We start from the raw sequence: 18952 nt of genomic DNA, 5'->3' as shown, positions 1-18952 counted from the left end.
TTGTGTTAGTCAGCTGTGTTACTCAGTTGTGTTGGTCAGTTGTGTTACTCAGTTGTGTTGGTCAGTTGTGTTGGTCAGTTGTGTTAGTCCTTTGTGTTAGTCAGTTGTGGTGGTCAGTTGTGTTAGTCAGCTGTGTTAGTCAGTTGTGTTAGTTGTGTTGGTCAGCGGTTAGTCAGTTGTGTTAGTCAGTCTTTTTAGTCAGCTTTGTTAGTCAGTTGTGTGAGTCAGTTGTGGTGGTCAGTTGTGTTAGTCAGTTGTGTTAGCTGTGTTAGTCAGTTGTGTTAGTCAGCTGTGTTAGTCAGCTGTGCTAGTTGTGTCGGTCAGTTGTGTTAGTCTGCTGTTTTAGTCAGTTGTGTTGGTCAGTTGTGTTAGTCAGTTGTGGTGGTCAGTTGTGTTAGTCAGCTGTGTTAGTCAGCTGTGTTACTCAGCTGTGTTAGTCAGCTGTGTTACTCAGTTGTGTTGGTCAGCTGTGTTAGTCAGCTTTGTTGGTCAGTTGTGTTAGTCAGCTGTGTTAGTCAGTTGTGTAAGTCAGCTGTGTTAGTCAGCTGTGTTAGTCAGTTGTGGTGGCCAGCTGTGTTTGTCAGCTGTGTTAGTCAGTTGTGTTAATCAGCTGTGTTAGTCAGTTGTGTTAGTCAGCTGTGTTAGGCAGTTGTGTTAGTCAGCTGTGTTAGTCAGCTGTGTTAGTCAGTTCTGTTGGTCAGTTTGTAGTGGTCATTGTGTTAGTCAGCTGTGTTAGTCAGTTGTGTTAGTCAGTTGTGTTATCAGCTTTGTTAGTCAGTTGTGTTAGTCAGTTGTGTTGGTCAGTTGTGTAAGCTGTGTTAGTCAGTTGTGTTAGTCAGTTGTGTTAGTCAGTTGTGTTAGTCAGTTGTGTTGGTCAGTTGTGTTAGCTGTGTTAGTCAGTTGTGTTAGTCAGCTGTGTTAGCCAGTTGTGTTGGTCAGTTGTGTTAGTCAGTTGTGTTAGTTGTTTTGGTCAGCTGTGTTAGTCAGTTGTGTTGGTCAGTTGTGTTTGTCTTTTGTCCACTTTTTCCTGTTGTCAAGGTAGAAAGGCACCTGGGATGATGACTTCATTTATTTCTACTTCTGTATGCAGTTAGGACCAATCGTTGTGTTAGTCAAGTTGTGTTAGTCAGTTGTGTTAGTCAGTTGTGTTGGTCAGTTGTGTTAGCTCTGTTAGTCTGTTGTGTTAGTCAGCTGTGTTAGCCAGTTGTGTTGGTTAGTTGTGTTAGTCAGTTGTGTTAGTCAGCTGTGTTAGTCAGTTGTGTTTGTCAGTTGTGTTAGTTGTGTTGGTCAGTTGTGTTAGTCAGCTTTGTTAGTCAGTTGTGTTGGTCAGTTGTGTTAGTCAGCTGTGTTAGTCAGCTGTGTAACTCAGTTTTGTTGGTCAGTTGTGTTAGTCAGTTGTGTTGGTCAGTTGTGTTAGTCAGTTGTGTGAGTCAGTTGTGGTGGTCAGTTGTGTTAGTCAGCTGTGTTAGTCAGTTGTGTTAGTTGTGTTGGTCAGCGGTTAGTCAGTTGTGTTAGTCAGTCGTGTTAGTCAGCTGTGTTAGTCAGTTGTGTTAGCTGTGTTAGTCAGTTGTGTTAGTTGTGTTGGTCAGCGGTTAGTCAGTTGTGTTAGTCAGTCGTGTTAGTCAGCTGTGTTAGTCAGTTGTGTTAGTTGTGTTGGTCAGTTGTGTTAGTCAGTTGTGGTGGTCAGTTGTGTTAGTCAGCTGTGTTAGTCAGCTGTGTTACTTAGTTGTGTTGGTCAGTTGTGTTAGTCAGTTGTGTTGGTCAGTTGTGTTAGTCAGTTGTGTTAGTCAGTTGTTGTGGTCAGTTGAGTTAGTCAGCTGTGTTAGTCTGCTGTGTTGGTCAGTTGTGTTAGTCAGCTGTGTTAGTCAGTTGTGTAAGTCAGCTGTGTTAGTCAGCTGTGTTAGTCAGCTGTGTTAGTCAGTTGTGGTGGTCAGTTGTGTTAATCAGCTGTGGTGGTCAGTTGTGTTAGTCAGCTGTGTTAGTCAGCTGTGTTACTTAGTTGTGTTGGTCAGTTGTGTTAGTCAGTTGTGTTAGTCAGTTGTTGTGGTCAGTTGAGTTAGTCAGCTGTGTTAGTCTGCTGTGTTGGTCAGTTGTGTTAGTCAGCTGTGTTAGTCAGTTGTGTAAGTCAGCTGTGTTAGTCAGCTGTGTTAGTCAGCTGTGTTAGTCAGTTGTGGTGGTCAGTTGTGTTAATCAGCTGTGGTGGTCAGTTGTGTTAGTCAGCTGTGTTAGTCAGCTGTGTTACTTAGTTGTGTTGGTCAGTTGTGTTAGTCAGTTGTGTTGGTCAGTTGTGTTAGTCAGTTGTGTTACTAAGTTGTGTTGGTCAGTTGTGTTAGTCAGTTGTGTTGGTCAGTTGTGTTAGTCAGTTGTGTTAGTCAGTTGTTGTGGTCAGTTGAGTTAGTCAGCTGTGTTAGTCAGCTGTGTTGGTCAGTTGTGTTAGTCAGCTGTGTTAGTCAGTTGTGTAAGTCAGCTGTGTTAGTCAGCTGTGTTAGTCAGCTGTGTTAGTCAGTTGTGGTGGTCAGTTGTGTTAATCAGCTGTGTTAGTCAGTTTTGTTAGTCAGTTGTGTTAATCAGCTGTGTTAGTAAGCTGTGTTGGTCACTTGTGTTAATCAGCTGTGTTAGTCAGCTGTGTTAGTCAGTTGTGTTAATCAGCTGTGTTAGTCAGTAGTGTTAGTCAGCTGTGTTAGGCAGTTGTATTAGTCAGCTTTGTTAGTCAGCTGTGTTAGTCAGTTGTGTTAGTCAGTTGTGTTGGTCAGTTGTGTTAGTCAGCTGTGTTAGTCAGTTGTGTTAGTCAGTTGTGTTAGTCAGCTTTGTTAGTCAGTTGTAATAGTCAGTTGTGTTGGTCAGTTGTATTAGCTGTATTAGTCAGTTGTGTTAGTCAGTGTTCTTAGTCAGTTGTGTTGGTCAGTTGTGTTAGCTGTTTTAGCCAGTTGTGTTAGTCAGCTATGTTAGTCAGCTGTGTTAGTTGTGTCGGTCAGTTGTGTTAGTCAGTTGTGGTGGTCAGTTGTGTTAATCAGCTGTGTTAGCCAGTTGTGTTAGCTGTGTTAGTCGGTTGTGTTAGTCAGCTGTGTTAGTCAGTTGTGTTAGTTCAATTCAATTCAATTCAATTTTATTTATAGTGTCAAATCATAACAAAAGTTATCTCAGGACACTTTACAGAGTAGGTAAAGACCACACTCAATGACTTATTTATGATTTACATAGACCCAACAATTCCTCTGTAGAGTACAGTGGCAACGAAAACCTTCCCTATAACAGGCAGGAACGTCAGACAGACCCAGCTCTGTGGAGGACGGCCATCTGTCTTGACCGGTTGGGGAGGAAGAAAAGGAGAGAGAAAGAGAGAAAAGACACACAGATGGACAGGGAGAGACAGACAGACACACTTCCAGAGATGCAAGCAAAGCCTAACAGTAACTATAATATTTATAGTAATGTGAATATGACGTATATGTTAAGGCAGTTAATACAACAGAATAGTAGAAACAAGCACAGCTAAAGTGACAGAATATGAAAATGATAATAATTATGGTGGCAAACATGATCAATGATGAGTAGTGGCAATAGCAGCTACAATACAGCTACAAATTTTATAGTTTATTAAACTAGTGATAGTATATATGAGTAACAGTGACAATAGCAGCAGGAAGCGTCATGTAGGACCACGGCAGCAAGCACCACCACGATCAGCAGAGACCTGCGAGACGACAAAGCACAAACAGCTCCGGGGAAGAAGCTGAATCAGTAACATGCATTGATGGGACATGAATGATTCAGACAGAGAGGAGAGAAGCTCAGAGTATCAGGAAAAGTATTATCCCCCGGCAGACTAGGCCTATAGCAGCATAATTAAGCAGAATAAAGTCTCATCGTAAGCCCTAGCTGTAAGCTTTATCAAAAAGGAAAGTTTTAAGTTTACTCTTAAATAAGGGGACAGTGTCTGCCTCCCGAATAACATTTGGGAGTTGGTTCCACAGGAGAGGAGCTTGGTAGCTGAAGGCTCTGCCTCCCATTCTACTTTTGGAGACTCTAGGAACGACGAGTAGCCCTGCATTCTCAGAGCGCAGTGATCTAGTCGGGTAATACGGTACTATGAGCTCTTTAAGATACGACGGAGCCTGACCAATAAGAGCTTTGTACGTAAGGAGAAGGATTTTAAATTCTATTCTAGATTTTACAGGTAGCCAGTGCAGAGAAGCTAATACAGGAGAAATATGTTCTCTTCTATTTGTTTTAGTTAGTACACGAGCTGCAGCATTTTGGACTAACTGGAGACTCTTAACAGACTTATTGGAGCAGCCTGATAATAAGGAATTGCAATAGTCCAGCCTAGAAGTAACAAATGCATGAACAAGTTTCTCTGCATCTTTCTGAGACACAATGTTCCTAATTTTTGCAATATTACGCAGGTGAAAATATGCAGTCCTTGTTGTTAGTTTTATGTGAGAATCGAAGGACATATCCTGATCAAAAATAACACCCAGATTCCTTACTGTGGTGCTGGAGGACAACACAACATCATCCAGAGTAACAATGTCTTTAGCTATTGAGTTTCGGAGGCCTTTGGGGCCAAGTACAATAATTTCAGTTTTGTCTGAGTTTAACATCAGGAAATTGCAGGTCATCCAGCTTTTTATTTCCTTAATGCACATTTGAAGTTTATCCAACTGATGGGTTTCTTCTGGTTTGATCGACAAATATAATTGTGTATCATCAGCATAACAATGAAAATGTATGGAGTGCTTCCTTATAATAATTCCTAAGGGAAGCATATATAAGGTGAAAAGAATCGGTCCAAGGACAGAACCCTGTGGGACTTTAGTCAGCTGTGTTAGTCAGTTGTGTTAGTCAGTTGTGGTGGTCAGTTGTGTTGGTCAGTTTTGTTAGCTGTGTTAGTCAGTTGTGTTAGTCAGCTGTGTTAGTTGTGTTGGTCTGTTGTGTTAGTCAGCTGTGTTAGTCAGTTATGTTGGTCAGTTGTGTTAGTCAGCTGTTTTAGTCAGTTGTGGTGATCAGTTGTGTTAGTCAGCTGTGTTCGTCAGCTGTGTTACTCAGTCGTGTTAGTCAGTTGTGTTAGTCAGTTGTGTTGGTCAGTTGTTTTAGTCAGTTGTGTTAGTCATTTGTGGTGGTCAGTTGAGTTAGTCAGCTGTGTTGGTCAGTTGTGTTAGTCAGCTGTGTTAGTCAGTTGTGTTGGTCAGTTGTGTTAGTCAGCTGTGTTAGTCAGTTGTGGTGGTCAATTGTGTTAGTCAGCTGTGTTACACAGTTGTGTTGGTCAGTTGTGTTACTCAGTTGTGTTGGTCAGTTGTGTTGGTCAGTTGTGTTAGTCCGTTGTGTTAGTCAGTTGTGGTGGTCAGTTGTGTTAGTCAGCTGTGTTAGTCAGTTGTGTTAGTTGTGTTGGTCAGCGGTTAGTCAGTTGTGTTAGTCAGTCTTTTTAGTCAGCTTTGTTAGTCAGTTGTGTTCGTCAGTTGTGGTGGTCAGTTGTGTTAGTCAGTTGTGTTAGCTGTGTTAGTCAGTTGTGTTAGTCAGCTGTGATAGTCAGCTGTGTTAGTTGTGGTGGTCAGTTGAGTTAGTCAGCTGTGTTAGTCAGCTGTGTTAGTCAGTTGTATTTGTAAGTTGTGTTAGTTGTGTTGGTCAGTTGTGTTAGTCAGCTTTGTTAGTCAGTTCTGTTGGTCAGTTGTGTTAGTCAGCTGTGTTAGTCAGTTGTGTTGGTCAGTTGTGTTAGTCAGCTGTGTTAGTCAGTTGTGGTGGTCAATTGTGTTAGTCAGCTGTGTTACTCAGTTGTGTTGGTCAGTTGTGTTACTCAGTTGTGTTGGTCAGTTGTGTTGGTCAGTTGTGTTAGTCCGTTGTGTTAGTCAGTTGTGGTGGTCAGTTGTGTTAGTCAGCTGTGTTAGTCAGTTGTGTTAGTTGTGTTGGTCAGCGGTTAGTCAGTTGTGTTAGTCAGTCTTTTTAGTCAGCTTTGTTAGTCAGTTGTGTTCGTCAGTTGTGGTGGTCAGTTGTGTTAGTCAGTTGTGTTAGCTGTGTTAGTCAGTTGTGTTAGTCAGCTGTGATAGTCAGCTGTGTTAGTTGTGGTGGTCAGTTGAGTTAGTCAGCTGTGTTAGGCAGCTGTGTTAATCAGCTGTGTTAGTCAGTTGTGTTAGTCAGCTGTGTTGGTCAGTTATGATAGCTGTGTTAGTCAGTTGTGTTAGTCAGCTGTGTTAGCCAGTTGTGTTGGTTAGTTGTGTTAGTCAGCTGTGTTAGTCAGTTGTGTTTCTCAGTTGTGTTAGTTGTGTTGGTCAGTTGTGTTTGTCAGTCTTGGTGGTCAGTTGTGTTAGTCAGCTGTGTAACTCAGTTTTGTTGGTCAGTTGTGTTAGTCAGTTGTGTTGGTCAGTTGTGTTAGTCAGTTGTGTGAGTCAGTTTTGGTGGTCAGTTGTGTTAGTCAGTTGTGTTAGTCAGTTGTGTTTGTCAGTTGTGTTAGCTGTGTTAGTCAGTTGTCTTAGTCAGATGTGTTAGTCAGTTGTGTTAGTCAGCTGTGTTGGTTAGTTGTGTTAGTAAGTTGTGTTAGTCAGCTGTGTTAGTCAGCTGTGTTAGTCAGTTGTATTTGTAAGTTGTGTTAGTTGTGTTGGTCAGTTGTGTTAGTCAGCTTTGTTAGTCAGTTCTGTTGGTCAGTTGTGTTAGTCAGCTGTGTTAGTCAGTTGTGTTGGTCAGTTGTGTTAGTCAGCTGTGTTAGTCAGTTGTGGTGGTCAATTGTGTTAGTCAGCTGTGTTACTCAGTTGTGTTGGTCAGTTGTGTTACTCAGTTGTGTTGGTCAGTTGTGTTGGTCAGTTGTGTTAGTCCGTTGTGTTAGTCAGTTGTGGTGGTCAGTTGTATTAGTCAGCTGTGTTAGTCAGTTGTGTTAGTTGTGTTGGTCAGCGGTTAGTCAGTTGTGTTAGTCAGTCTTTTTAGTCAGCTTTGTTAGTCAGTTGTGTTAGTCAGTTGTGGTGGTCAGTTGTGTTAGTCAGTTGTGTTAGCTGTGTTAGTCAGTTGTGTTAGTCAGCTGTGATAGTCAGCTGTGTTAGTTGTGTCGGTCAGTTGTGTTAGTCAGCTGTTTTAGTCAGTTGTGTTGGTCAGTTGTGTTAGTCAGTTGTGGTGGTCAGTTGTGTTAGTCAGCTGTGTTAGTCAGCTGTGTTACTCAGCTGTGTTAGTCAGCTGTGTTACTCAGTTGTGTTGGTCAGCTGTGTTAGTCAGCTTTGTTGGTCAGTTGTGTTAGTCAGCTGTGTTAGTCAGTTGTGTTAGTTGTGTTGGTCAGTTGTGTTAGTCAGCTGGGTTAGTCAGTTGTGTTAGTCAGTCGTGTTAGTCAGCTGTGTTAGTCAGTTGTGTTAGTCAGTTGTGGTGGTCAGTTGTGTTAGTCAGTTGTGTTAGCTGTGTTAGTCAGTTGTGTTAGTCAGCTGTGTTAGTCAGCTGTGTTAGTTGTGTCGGTCAGTTGTGATAGCTGTGTTAGTCAGTTGTGATAGTCAGCTGTGTTAGCCAGTTGTGTTGGTTAGTTGTGTTAGTCAGTTGTGTTAGTCAGCTGTGTTAGTCAGTTGTGTTTGTCAGTTGTGTTAGTTGTGTTGGTCAGTTGTGTTAGTCAGCTTTGTTAGTCAGTTGTGTTGGTCAGTTGTGTTAGTCAGCTGTGTTAGTCAGTTGTGTTGGTCAGTTGTGTTAGTTAGTTGTGTGAGTCAGTTGTGGTGGTCAGTTGTGTTGGTCAGTTGTGTTAGTCAGTTGTGGTGGTCAGTTGTGTTAGTTAGCTGTGTTAGTCAGTTGTCTTAGTCAGTTGTGTTAGTCAGCTGTGTTAGCCAGTTGTGTTGGTAAGTTGTGTTAGTTGTGGTGGTCAGTTGTGTTAGTCAGCTGTGTTGGTCAGTTGTGTTAGTCAGTTGTGTTGGTCAGTTGTGTAAGTCAGTTGTGTTAGTCAGTTGTGTTAGTCAGTTGTGGTGGTCAGTTGTATTAGTTAGTTGTGTTAGTCAGTTGTGTTGGTCAGTTGTGTTAGCTGTGTTAGTTGTCTTAGTGAGTTGTGTTGGTCAGTTGTGTTAGCTGTGTTAGTCAGTTGTGTTGGTCAGCTGAGTTAGCCAGTTGTGTTGGTAAGTTATGTTAGTCAGTTGTGTTAGTCAGCTGTGTTACTTAGTTGTGTTTGTCAGTTGTGTTAGTTGTGTTGGTCAGTTGTGTTAGTCAGCTTTGTTAGTCAGTTATTTTGGTCAGTTGTGTTAGTCAGCTGTGTTAGTCAGTTGTGTTGGTCAGTTGTGTTAGTCAGCTGTGTTAGTAAGTTGTGGTGGTCAGTTGTGGTAGTCAGCTGTGTTACTCAGTTGTGTTGGTCAGTTGTGTTATTCAGCTGTGTTAGTCAGTTGTGTTGCTCAGCTGTGTTAGTCAGTTGTGTTAGTCAGCTGTGATAGGCAGTTGTGTTAGTCAGCTGTGTAAGTCAGCTGTGTTAGTCAGTTGTGTTAGTCAGTTTGTAGTGGTCATTGTGTTAGTCAGCTGTGTTAGTCAGTTGTGTTAGTCAGTTGTGTTATCAGCTTTGTTAGTCAGTTGTGTTAGTCAGTTGTGTTGGTCAGTTGTGTAAGCTGTGTTAGTCAGTTGTGTTAGTCAGTTGTCTTAGTCAGTTGTGTTGGTCAGTTGTGTTAGCTGTGTTAGTCAGTTGTGTTAGTCAGCTGTGTTAGCCAGTTGTGTTAGTCAGTTGTGTTAGTCAGCTGTTTTAGTCAGTTGTGTTAGTCAGTTGTGTTAGTTGTGTTGGTCAGTTGTGTTAATCAGCTTTGTTAGTCAGTTGTGTTGGTCAGTTGTGTTAGTCAGCTGTGTTACTCAGTTGTGTTAGTCAGTTGTGTTAGTTGTGTTGGTCAGTTGTGTTAGTCAGCTGGGTTAGTCAGTTGTGTTAGTCAGTCGTGTTAGTCAGCTGTGTTAGTCAGTTGTGTTAGTCAGTTGTGGTGGTCAGTTGTGTTAGTCAGTTGTGTTAGCTGTGTTAGTCAGTTGTGTTAGTCAGCTGTGTTAGTCAGCTGTGTTAGTTGTGTCGGTCAGTTGTGTTAGTCAGCTGTGTTAGTCAGTTGTGTTGGTCAGTTGTGTTAGTCAGTTGTGGTGGTCAGTTGTGTTAGTCAGCTGTGTTAGTCAGCTGTGTTACTCAGTTGTGTTGGTCAGTTGTGTTAGTCAGTTGTGTTGGTCAGTTGTGTTAGTCAGCTGTGTTAGTCTGTTGTGTTGGTCAGTTGTGTTAGTCCGTTGTGTTAGTAAGTTGTGGTGGTCAGTTGTGTTAGTCAGCTGTGTTAGTCAGTTGTGTTAGTTGTGTTGGTCAGCGGTTAGTCAGTTGTGTTAGTCAGTCTTTTTAGTCAGCTTTGTTAGTCAGTTGTGTTAGTCAGTTGTGGTGGTCAGTTGTGTTAGTCAGTTGTGTTAGCTGTGTTAGTCAGTTGTGTTAGTCAGCTGGGTTAGTCAGTTGTGTTATTTAGCTTTGTTAGTCAGTTGTGTTGGTCAGTTGTGTTAGTCAGCTGTGTTACTCAGTTGTGTTAGTCAGTTGTGTTAGTTGTGTTGGTCAGTTGTGTTAGTCAGCTGTGTTAGTCAGTTGTGTTAGTCAGTTGTGGTGGTCAGTTGTGTTAGTCAGTTGTGTTAGCTGTGTTATTCAGTTGTGTTAGTCAGCTGTGTTAGTCAGCTGTGTTAGTTGTGTCGGTCAGTTGTGTTAGTCAGCTGTGTTAGTCAGTTGTGGTGGTCAGTTGTGTTAGTCAGTTGTGGTGGTCAGTTGTGTTAGTCAGCTGTGTTAGTCAGCTGTGTTACTCAGTTGTGTTGGTCAGTTGTGTTAGTCAGTTGTGTTGGTCAGTTGTGTTAGTCAGCTGTTGTAGTCTGTTGTGTTGGTCAGTTGTGTTAGTCAGTTGTGTTGGTCAGTTGTGTTAGTCCGTTGTGTTAGTAAGTTGTGGTGGTCAGTTGTGTTAGTCAGCTGTGTTAGTCAGTTGTGTTAGTTGTGTTGGTCAGCGGTTAGTCAGTTGTGTTAGTCAGTCTTTTTAGTCAGCTTTGTTAGTCAGTTGTGTTAGTCAGTTGTGGTGGTCAGTTGTGTTAGTCAGTTGTGTTAGCTGTGTTAGTCAGTTGTGTTAGTCAGCTGTGTTAGTCAGCTGTGTTAGTTGTGTCGGTCAGTTGTGTTAGTCAGCTGTGTTAGTCAGTTGTGTTGGTAAGTTGTGTTAGTCAGTTGTGGTGGTCAGTTGTGTTAGTCAGCTGTGTTAGTCAGCTGTGTTACTCAGCTGTGTTAGTCAGCTGTGTTACTCAGTTGTGTTGGTCATCTGTGTTAGTCAGCTTTGTTGGTCAGTTGTGTTAGTCAGCTGTGTTAGTCAGCTGTGTTAGTCAGTTGTGGTGGTCAGCTGCGTTTGTCAGCTGTGTTAGTCAGTTGTGTTAATCAGCTGTGTTAGTCAGTTGTGTTAGTCAGCTGTGTTAGGCAGTTGTGTTAGTCAGCTGTGTTAGTCAGCTGTGTTAGTCAGTTGTGTTAGTCAGTTTGTAGTGGTCATTGTGTTAATCAGCTGTGTTAGTCAGTTGTGTTAGTCAGTTGTGTTATCAGCTTTGTTAGTCAGTTGTGTTAGTCAGTTGTGTTGGTCAGTTGTGTTAGCTGTGTTAGTCAGTTGTGTTAGTCAGTTGTCTTAGTCAGTTGTGTTAGTCAGTTGTGTTAGTTGTGTTGGTCAGTTGTGTTAGTCAGCTTTGTTAGTCAGTTGTGTTGGTCAGTTGTGTTAGTCAGCTGTGTTACTCAGTTGTGTTGGTCAGTTGTGTTAGTCAGTTGTGTTAGTTGTGTTGGTCAGTTGTGTTAGTTTGTTGTGTTAGTCAGTTGTGTTAGTCAGTTGTGTTAGTCAGCTGTGTTAGTCAGTTGCGGTGGTCAGTTGTGTTAGTCAGCTGTGTTACTCAGTTGTGTTGGTCAGTTGTGTTAGTCAGTTGTGTTAGTTGTGTTGGTCAGTTGTGTTAGTCCATTGTGTTAGTCAGTTGTGTAAGTCAGTTGTGGTGGTCATTTGTGTCAGTCAGCTGTGTTAGTCGTGTTAGTTGTGTTGGTCAGCGGTTAGTCAGTTGTGTTAGTCAGTTGTGTTAGTCAGCTGTGTTAGTCAGTTGTGTTAGCTGTGTTAGTCAGTTGTGTTAGTCAGCTGTGTTAGTCAGCTGTGTTAGCCAGTTGTGTTGGTTAGTTGTGTTAGTCAGTTGTGTTAGTCAGCTGTGTTAGTCAGTTGTGTTTGTCAGTTGTGTTAGTTGTGTTGGTCAGTTGTGTTAGTCAGCTTTGTTAGTCAGTTGTGTTGGTCAGTTGTGTTAGTCAGCTGTGTTAGTCAGTTGTGTTGGTCAGTTGTGTTAGTCAGCTGTGTTAGTCAGTTGTGGTGGTCAATTGTGTTAGTCAGCTATGTTACTCAGTTGTGTTGGTCAGTTGTGTTAGTCAGTTGTGTTTGTTAGTTGTGTTAGTCAGTTGTGGTGGTCAGTTGTGTAACTCAGTTGTGTTGGTCAGTTGTGTTAGCTGTGTTAGTCAGTTGTCTTAGTCAGTTGTGTTGGTAAGTTGTGTTAGCTGTGTTAGTCAGTTGTGTTTGTCAGTTGTGTTAGTTGTGTTGGTCAGTTGTGTTAGTCAGCTTTGTTAGTCAGTTTTGTTGGTCAGTTGTGTTACGTCAGCTGTGTTAGTCACTTGTGTTGTTCAGTTGTGTTAGTCAGCTGTGTTAGTCAGTTGTGGTGGTCAGTTGTGTTAGTCAGCTGTGTTACTCAGTTGTGTTAGTCAGTTGTGTTGGTCAGTTGTGTTAGTCCGTTGTGTTAGTCAGTTGTGGTGGTCAGTTGTGTTAGTCAGCTGTGTTAGTTAGTTGTGTTAGTTGTGTTGGTCAGCGGTTAGTCAGTTGTGTTAGTCAGTCGTGTTAGTCAGCTGTGTTAGTCAGTTGTGTTAGTCAGTTGTGGTGGTCAGTTGTGTTAGTCAGTTGTGTTAGCTGTGTTAGTCAGTTGTGTTAGTCAGCTGTGTTAGTCAGCTGTGTTAGTTGTGTCGGTCAGTTGTGTTAGTCAGCTGTGTTAGTCAGTTGTGTTGGTCAGTTGTGTTAGTCAGTTGTGGTGGTCAGTTGTGTTAGTCAGCTGTGTTAGTCAGCTGTGTTACTCAGTTGTGTTGGTCAGTTGTGCTAGTCAGTTGTGTTGGTCAGTTGTGTTAGTCAGCTGTGTTAGTCAGTTGTGTTGGTCAGTTGTGTTAGTCAGTTGTGTTGGTCCGTTGTGTTAGTCCGTTGTGTTATTAAGTTGTGGTGGTCAGTTGTGTTAGTCAGCTGTGTTAGTCAGTTGTGTTAGTTGTGTTGGTCAGCGGTTAGTCAGTTGTGTTAGTCAGTCTTTTTAGTCAGCTTTGTTAGTCAGTTGTGTTAGTCAGTTGTGTTAGTCAGTTGTGTTAGCTGTGTTAGTCAGTTGTGTTAGTCAGCTGTGTTAGTCAGCTGTGTTAGTTGTGTCGGTCAGTTGTGTTAGTCAGCTGTGTTAGCCAGTTGTGTTGGTAAGTTGTGTTAGTCAGTTGTGGTGGTCAGTTGTGTTAGTCAGCTGTGTTAGTCAGCTGTGCTACTCAGCTGTGTTAGTCAGCTGTGTTACTCAGTTGTGTTTGTCATCTGTGTTAGTCAGCTTTGTTGGTCAGTTGTGTTAGTCAGCTGTGTTAGTCAGCTGTGTTAGTCAGTTGTGGTGGTCAGCTGTGTTTGTCAGCTGTGTTAGTCAGTTGTGTTAATCAGCTGTGTTAGTCAGTTGTGTTAGTCAGATGTGTTAGGCAGTTGTGTTAGTCAGCTGTGTTAGTCAGCTGTGTTAGTCAGTTGTGTTAGTCAGTTTGTAGTGGTCATTGTGTTAGTCAGCTGTGTTAGTCAGTTGTGTTAGTCAGTTGTGTTATCAGCTTTGTTAGTCAGTTGTGTTAGTCAGTTGTGTTGGTCAGTTGTGTTAGCTGTGTTAGTCAGTTGTGTTAGTCAGTTGTCTTAGTCAGTTGTGTTGGTCAGTTGTGTTAGCTGTGTTAGTCAGTTGTGTTAGTCAGCTGTGTTAGCCAGTTGTGTTAGTCAGTTGTGTTAGTCAGCTGTTTTAGTCAGTTGTGTTAGTCAGTTGTGTTAGTTGTGTTGGTCAGTTGTGTTAGTCAGCTTTGTTAGTCAGTTGTGTTGGTCAGTTGTGTTAGTCAGCTGTGTTACTCAGTTGTGTTGGTCAGTTGTGTTAGTCAGTTGTGTTAGTTGTGTTGGTCAGTTGTGTTAGTTTGTTGTGTTAGTCAGTTGTGTTAGTCAGTTGTGTTAGTCAGCTGTGTTAGTCAGTTGCGGTGGTCAGTTGTGTTAGTCAGCTGTGTTACTCAGTTGTGTTGGTCAGTTGTGTTAGTCAGTTGTGTTAGTTGTGTTGGTCAGTTGTGTTAGTCCATTGTGTTAGTCAGTTGTGTTAGTCAGTTGTGGTGGTCATTTGTGTCAGTCAGCTGTGTTAGTCGTGTTAGTTGTGTTGGTCAGCGGTTAGTCAGTTGTGTTAGTCAGTTGTGTTAGTCAGCTGTGTTAGTCAGTTGTGTTAGCTGTGTTAGTCAGTTGTGTTAGTCAGCTGTGTTAGTCAGCTGTGTTAGTCAGTTGTGGTGGTCAGTTGTGTTAGCTGTGTTAGTCAGTTTTGTTAATCAGCTGTGTTAGTCAGCTGTGTTAGTTGTGTTGGTCAGTTGTGTTAGTCAGCTGTGTTAGTCAGTTGTGTTGGTCAGTTGTGTTAGTCAGTTGTGGTGGTCAGTTGTGTTAGTCAGCTGTGTTAGTCAGTTGTGTTGGTCAGTTCTGTTAGTCAGCTGTGTTAGTCAGTTGTGGTGGTCAGTTGTGTTTGTCAGCTGTGTTATTCAGTTGTGTTGGTCAGTTTTGTTAGTCAGTTGTGTTAGTTGTGTTGGTCAGTTGTGTTAGTCAGTTGTGGTGGTCATTTGTGTTAGTCAGCTGTGTTAGTCAATTGTGTTAGTTGTGTTGGTCAGCGGTTGGTCAGTTGTGTTAGTCAGCTGTGTTAGTCAGTTGTGTTAGCTGTGTTAGTCAGTTGTGTTAGTCAGCTGTGTTAGTCAGTCGTGTTAGTCAGCTGTGTTAGTCAGTTGTGTTAGTCAGTTGTGGTGGTCAGTTGTGTTAGTCAGTTGTGTTAGCTGTGTTAGTTAGTTGTGTTAGTCAGCTGTGTTAGTTGTGTTGGTCAGTTGTGTTAGTCAGCTGTGTTAGTCAGTTGTGTTGGTCAGTTGTGTTAGTCAGCTGTTTTAGTCAGTTGTGTTGGTCAGTTGTGTTAGTCAGTTGTGTTAGTTGTGTTAGTCATTTGTGTTAGTCAGTTGTGTTACTCAGTTGTGTTGGTCAGTTGTGTTAGTCAGTTGTGTTATTTGTGTTAGTCAGCTGTGTTAGTCAGTTGTGGTGGTCAGTTGAGTTAGTCAGCTGTGTTACTCAGTTGTGTTGGTCAGTTGTGTTAGTCAGTTGTGTTAGTTGTGTTGGTCAGCTGTGTTAGTCAGTTGTGTTGGTCAGTTGTGTTGGTCTTTTGTCCACTTTTTCCTGTTGTCAAGGTAGAAAGGCACCTGGGATGATGACTTCATTTATTTCTACTTCTGTATGCAGTTAGGACCAATCCAACAGCTAGGGCCTACTTGCCCTTAGCTATGTTGTTATTTTTAAGCTGATTTTATTCTGCTTAATGATGCTGCTATAGGTCTAGTCTGCATGGGCTAATCCAGTTCCTGATCCTGAGCTTTTATCCATTCTGTCTGCATCATACATGTCTCATCAATGCATGCTACTAATTCAACTCCATGTTTGCCACCATAATTATTATCATTGCCGTGTTCTGTCACTGTAACTGTGCCTGTTTCTTGCTGTTCTGCTGTATTAACTGCCATAACATATAAGTCATATTCACATTACTATAGATATTATTATTATAGTTACTGTTACTTTTTGGTTGCTTCATCTGTGGAAGTGTGTCTGTCTCTGTCTTTGTGTCTGTCATTGTCTCTCTCTGTCCATCTGTCTGTCTTTTCTCTCTTTCTCTCTCCTTTTCTTTCTCCCCAACCGGTCAAGACGGATGTCCATCCTCCACAGAGCTGGGTCTGTCTGACGTTCCTGCCTGTTATAGTGAAGGTTTTCGTTGCCACTGTACTCTACGTGGAAATTGTCGAATCTATGTAAATCATAAATAAGTCATATAGTGTGGTCTATACCTACTCTGATTGGCACTGTAAATAAAACTGAATTGAATTGAAATTGAATTACTCCATTAACATACAGACAAAGAAACAAATAAGTACAAAGTATCCGGTGGTACAAAAATAAATAAATAAATAAGATCTTTTTTTTTAACTTCTGAATTAACTTTTAAATGTGTTGTATCTGTATGAATATTTTTCTGAATCTGTTAATTGATTTATACTAATGAGTTTGTCACTGTAACATACTTTTGTTAGAATTTTCAAATAAAGTAAAAAAAGTGTGCTAACTAACGCTATTGTGCGCTAACATGAACATTGTTCAGGAAATTAAACTTTGAATGAACAATTCGATAACATTGCACCGCTACTCGTATGCAATGTTATCTGCTACTGGTGGAGCATTTTCTGGACTCTTCGGTCATGCACGTGTTAAGAATTCCAGCAGGTCCTGAAACCGCTGGTCTTCGGTACTTCAGCTGGATACTACTCAGTGAAGGCAGCATCTACGTGGTAGTACAAACCAGATTAACCAAACCATTAGTGGTGGGCAAATGAAGCCTTTGTAACGCACTGAACCACTCGAGCCAATTGTTTCGAAAATAGGTCCATTACTCGCACCTTCAGTAACAGTGACCTCTCCTGGTTAAGTGCAAGACTGCAGTGGATTGAAAGAGTCTTTGCTTTGAAAATTCACACACACACGCACTCACGCACGCACACACACATCTAATATCATGTTCTATGAATGTGTGTATTGTGTTGTAACCTCTCCACATTAAGAGAAACCTTGTTCACAGGGAACAGATGATGCTGGTGTACACAGGCCAGTGGGTCTTCTGATCTTTCCGACGTGGGATCAGTCATATTCCGCTGCACCTCTACTGTAGCATCCGCTGTGGCATTCCTTGCAATCCTTGCTTCCGAAGCATCTCTGTCCAGCGTTTCCCAAAGGCCGTTATCTGAAAGACAAAAATGACGTAATCATCAGTACTGAGAGGTTTCAATGTATATCATTTTTTACTTGTTTTGTCCTGTTTTCTTAATCAATTAACTATTCATAACATTACATGTGGATGGTGGATTTTCAACATTAGCTGGTGCTGGTTGAGATGATGTGGAGGACTGTTCTTCTGCAGCTGTGTCAGGTGGTGTGTGTCTAATCAACTTCGAGCATTGTGCTGTCAGTTGTCTCACTGATGCCTGTGCCTTTTTGCATGTTTTCATTGTTTCAAACAGGTATAGCATTGACATTTTTGTCATTGATGATTTTACACCAGAATTTTACTTTAAGGCCACCTATAGCCATTTGTATGTGTAACCCACCTATATATTAAGTATGGCCATTGATGGTCTAGAGATCATGTATGATTCTGTTTAAGTCACCTTTAGTGAGTTCATTATACATAACACAACTTACTGCTGAGGAGCTTCTCTCTATCTTCTCATCAGCTTGCACTGGCATTCTGGATGCTGTTGCCCCTCACCTGCCCTCCAGGAAATCTTTAAAAACTTCTTCATAGAAAGGATTGCTGCTCTCAGGCCTTCTGATACCTCTGCCACCCCGTCCGCTACCACTGTCAGCTGTCCTTGAGCAGTTTGATCCCATTACCCTTTCCTCCCTCTCCGATGCAATGTCAGACATCTGCAGCCCTCCAACTGCCCCTCTGACTGTCTTCCTGTCTACTCCAAGATACCACAATTTTTGATGCAGTTGCATCAAAAATTGCACCCATCCTTCTACTATTGATCAACAGCATCCTCTCCTCTGGTTGCATCCCAGCTGCATTTAAGCATGCCATGGTGCAGCCACTACTAAAGAAGCCAAACCTTGGCCCCGCTATTCTCTCAAACTTCAGGCCTATCTCCAAACTACCCCTCCTGTCTAAAGTCCTTGAGCGAGAAGTCTATGTTCAGCTGCAATCCTTTTTAACTAACAACAAAATTCATGAAAAATTCCAATCTGGCTTTAGAACAGCCCACAGCACTGAGACGGCTCTCCTGAGAGTGCTTAATGACATGCTCCTAGCCCTGTGATCCTTGTGCTTTTAGACCTTACAGCAGCCTTTGACACAGTTGATCACAGGATCCTGCTGTCTCGGCTCGAGCATCATGTAGGCATCAAAGGCACAGCCCTGAAGTTCTTTCAGCTCTACCTGGCTGACAGAAGCTCTGTCCAGCTGGGAGATTCCTTCTCTTCTGTTGTCCCTCTCACCTGTGGGGTCCCTCAAGGCTCTACACTAGGCCCCATCCTATTCCTGCTGTGCATTTTACCACTAGGGGAAATCCTGGACAAACACAACATCTCCTTCCACTGCTTTGCTGTCGATGTCCAACTGTATCTTCCCCTTAAGGTTGATGGGCGGGCTGCTCTCCATCCACTGCTTGACTGTATTGCTGACATCAAAGCCTGGATGGGGGCAAACTTCCTCAACCTTGATGAGAGCAAGACGGAGTCCATTGTTTTTGGCAAAACGTCTCCGACCTTCTCCACCGATGCCCTGGGCCCTCTCGCCCCTAACATCAGGCCTTCTGTCAGAAATTTGGGCTGCACTTAGCACTTTCATGTGAAGCACTTTGGTGCGGCTCAGCCATTTGTATAAATAAAATTTCACTTGACTTAGTGGGCGTGTAAATGATGGCTAGCTTATTCGTTATTCATGTGAGTTTTTGCACACTTGGGGAGCAGAGTGAGGGGTGTATGTTGTATGTTGTGTGTGTAAATTGTCGATAGACTCGTGTTAGCTAAGCAAACCTAATGATCTAGTTATTGTTGTTATATGTGTGTTTAGGATTTTGAATTACTTGGGTATCTCTGTGTAGTGTATAGCTAAATTCAGATACACTGTGGAAATATGAGATTTGTTTGTCAAACTGTTTTTTTTAGCTTTCGCAGTGCTACAAATCCAAGAAAAACAGGAAAATTACACCTGTGGAGACTCTCTGCCTTTATCATTTAGACCAAGGGCCGCTACATCACTACTAACTCCTTATAGATGTGTCAGTAATCTAAATTGAGGTTAATTGATTTTCTTCAAACCAGACGTGTATCTAGTGTTTTACCACAAAATTATATTCCATTGTGGTGGTAACTGACCGGGGCCGCAGTAACAGCTCCAATTCAGGCAGCATAAACCACAGTGCTCAGGTTTTTTCTCAAGTTACCAGATTGCCCCTATTCAGGTTAGACCCTGCACTGTTGCTGCCCTCCAGCCTGCTGTGAACACTGCTGCTGCAGTTGAGTTGCTACTGCGGCCATACAGTCTCCAGGCTGCCACCCTTGGCTTTCCTCCACTCTAGCTAGCTTGTTAGCCTAGCTTGTTAGGCTTTACTAGCTTGGTAGTTTTGAGCCAAGTTTCATTCGGCCCAACTCAGCTCCAGCATGCTCCACTTCTTTGCTCATTTGTGGATTAGCCAGGTGCAGGCAGAGTCAGGCACTGCCTAAATAGTAATGCCCACTTTGAGGTACCATGTTGGCTCTATAGGAGCGTTCATATTTTATACAGTCTATGGTGTAGTAAGAAAGTAGAACCTATGTTCCCCGGTCCTATGTTCTCTGGTCACATACAAAGCAGGGACCCTTTTTTTTTTTAAAAAAAAGGTCCGCTGTTCCCTGCTTTTCATGGAAAGGGTCCTATATTCCCCAGTCTGTTTTTTTTCCTCAATTAGTGCCGAATTCCCCGGCAAATAGGCCTATGTAGACCCTAACACTACCCCCTAACCCTGACCCTCACCTTTACCCTAACTGTTGCTGAATTAAATCTGTGAAGGTAGAGGCTAATGCGACCGGGGAACATAGGACACTTTTCGGGAAAAAAGGGAATAAAGGACCCCGGGTAACATGCGGAAAATGGCCCCCTGCTGATCTGCGACTTCATGTGGTGCTGAGAATATAAA

This window comes from Echiichthys vipera (genome assembly GCF_963691815.1).
Source record: "Echiichthys vipera genome assembly, chromosome: 1".
NCBI classification, from domain to species: Eukaryota; Metazoa; Chordata; class Actinopteri; order Perciformes; family Trachinidae; genus Echiichthys; species Echiichthys vipera.
Note: the sequence above shows the minus strand (reverse complement) of the source record.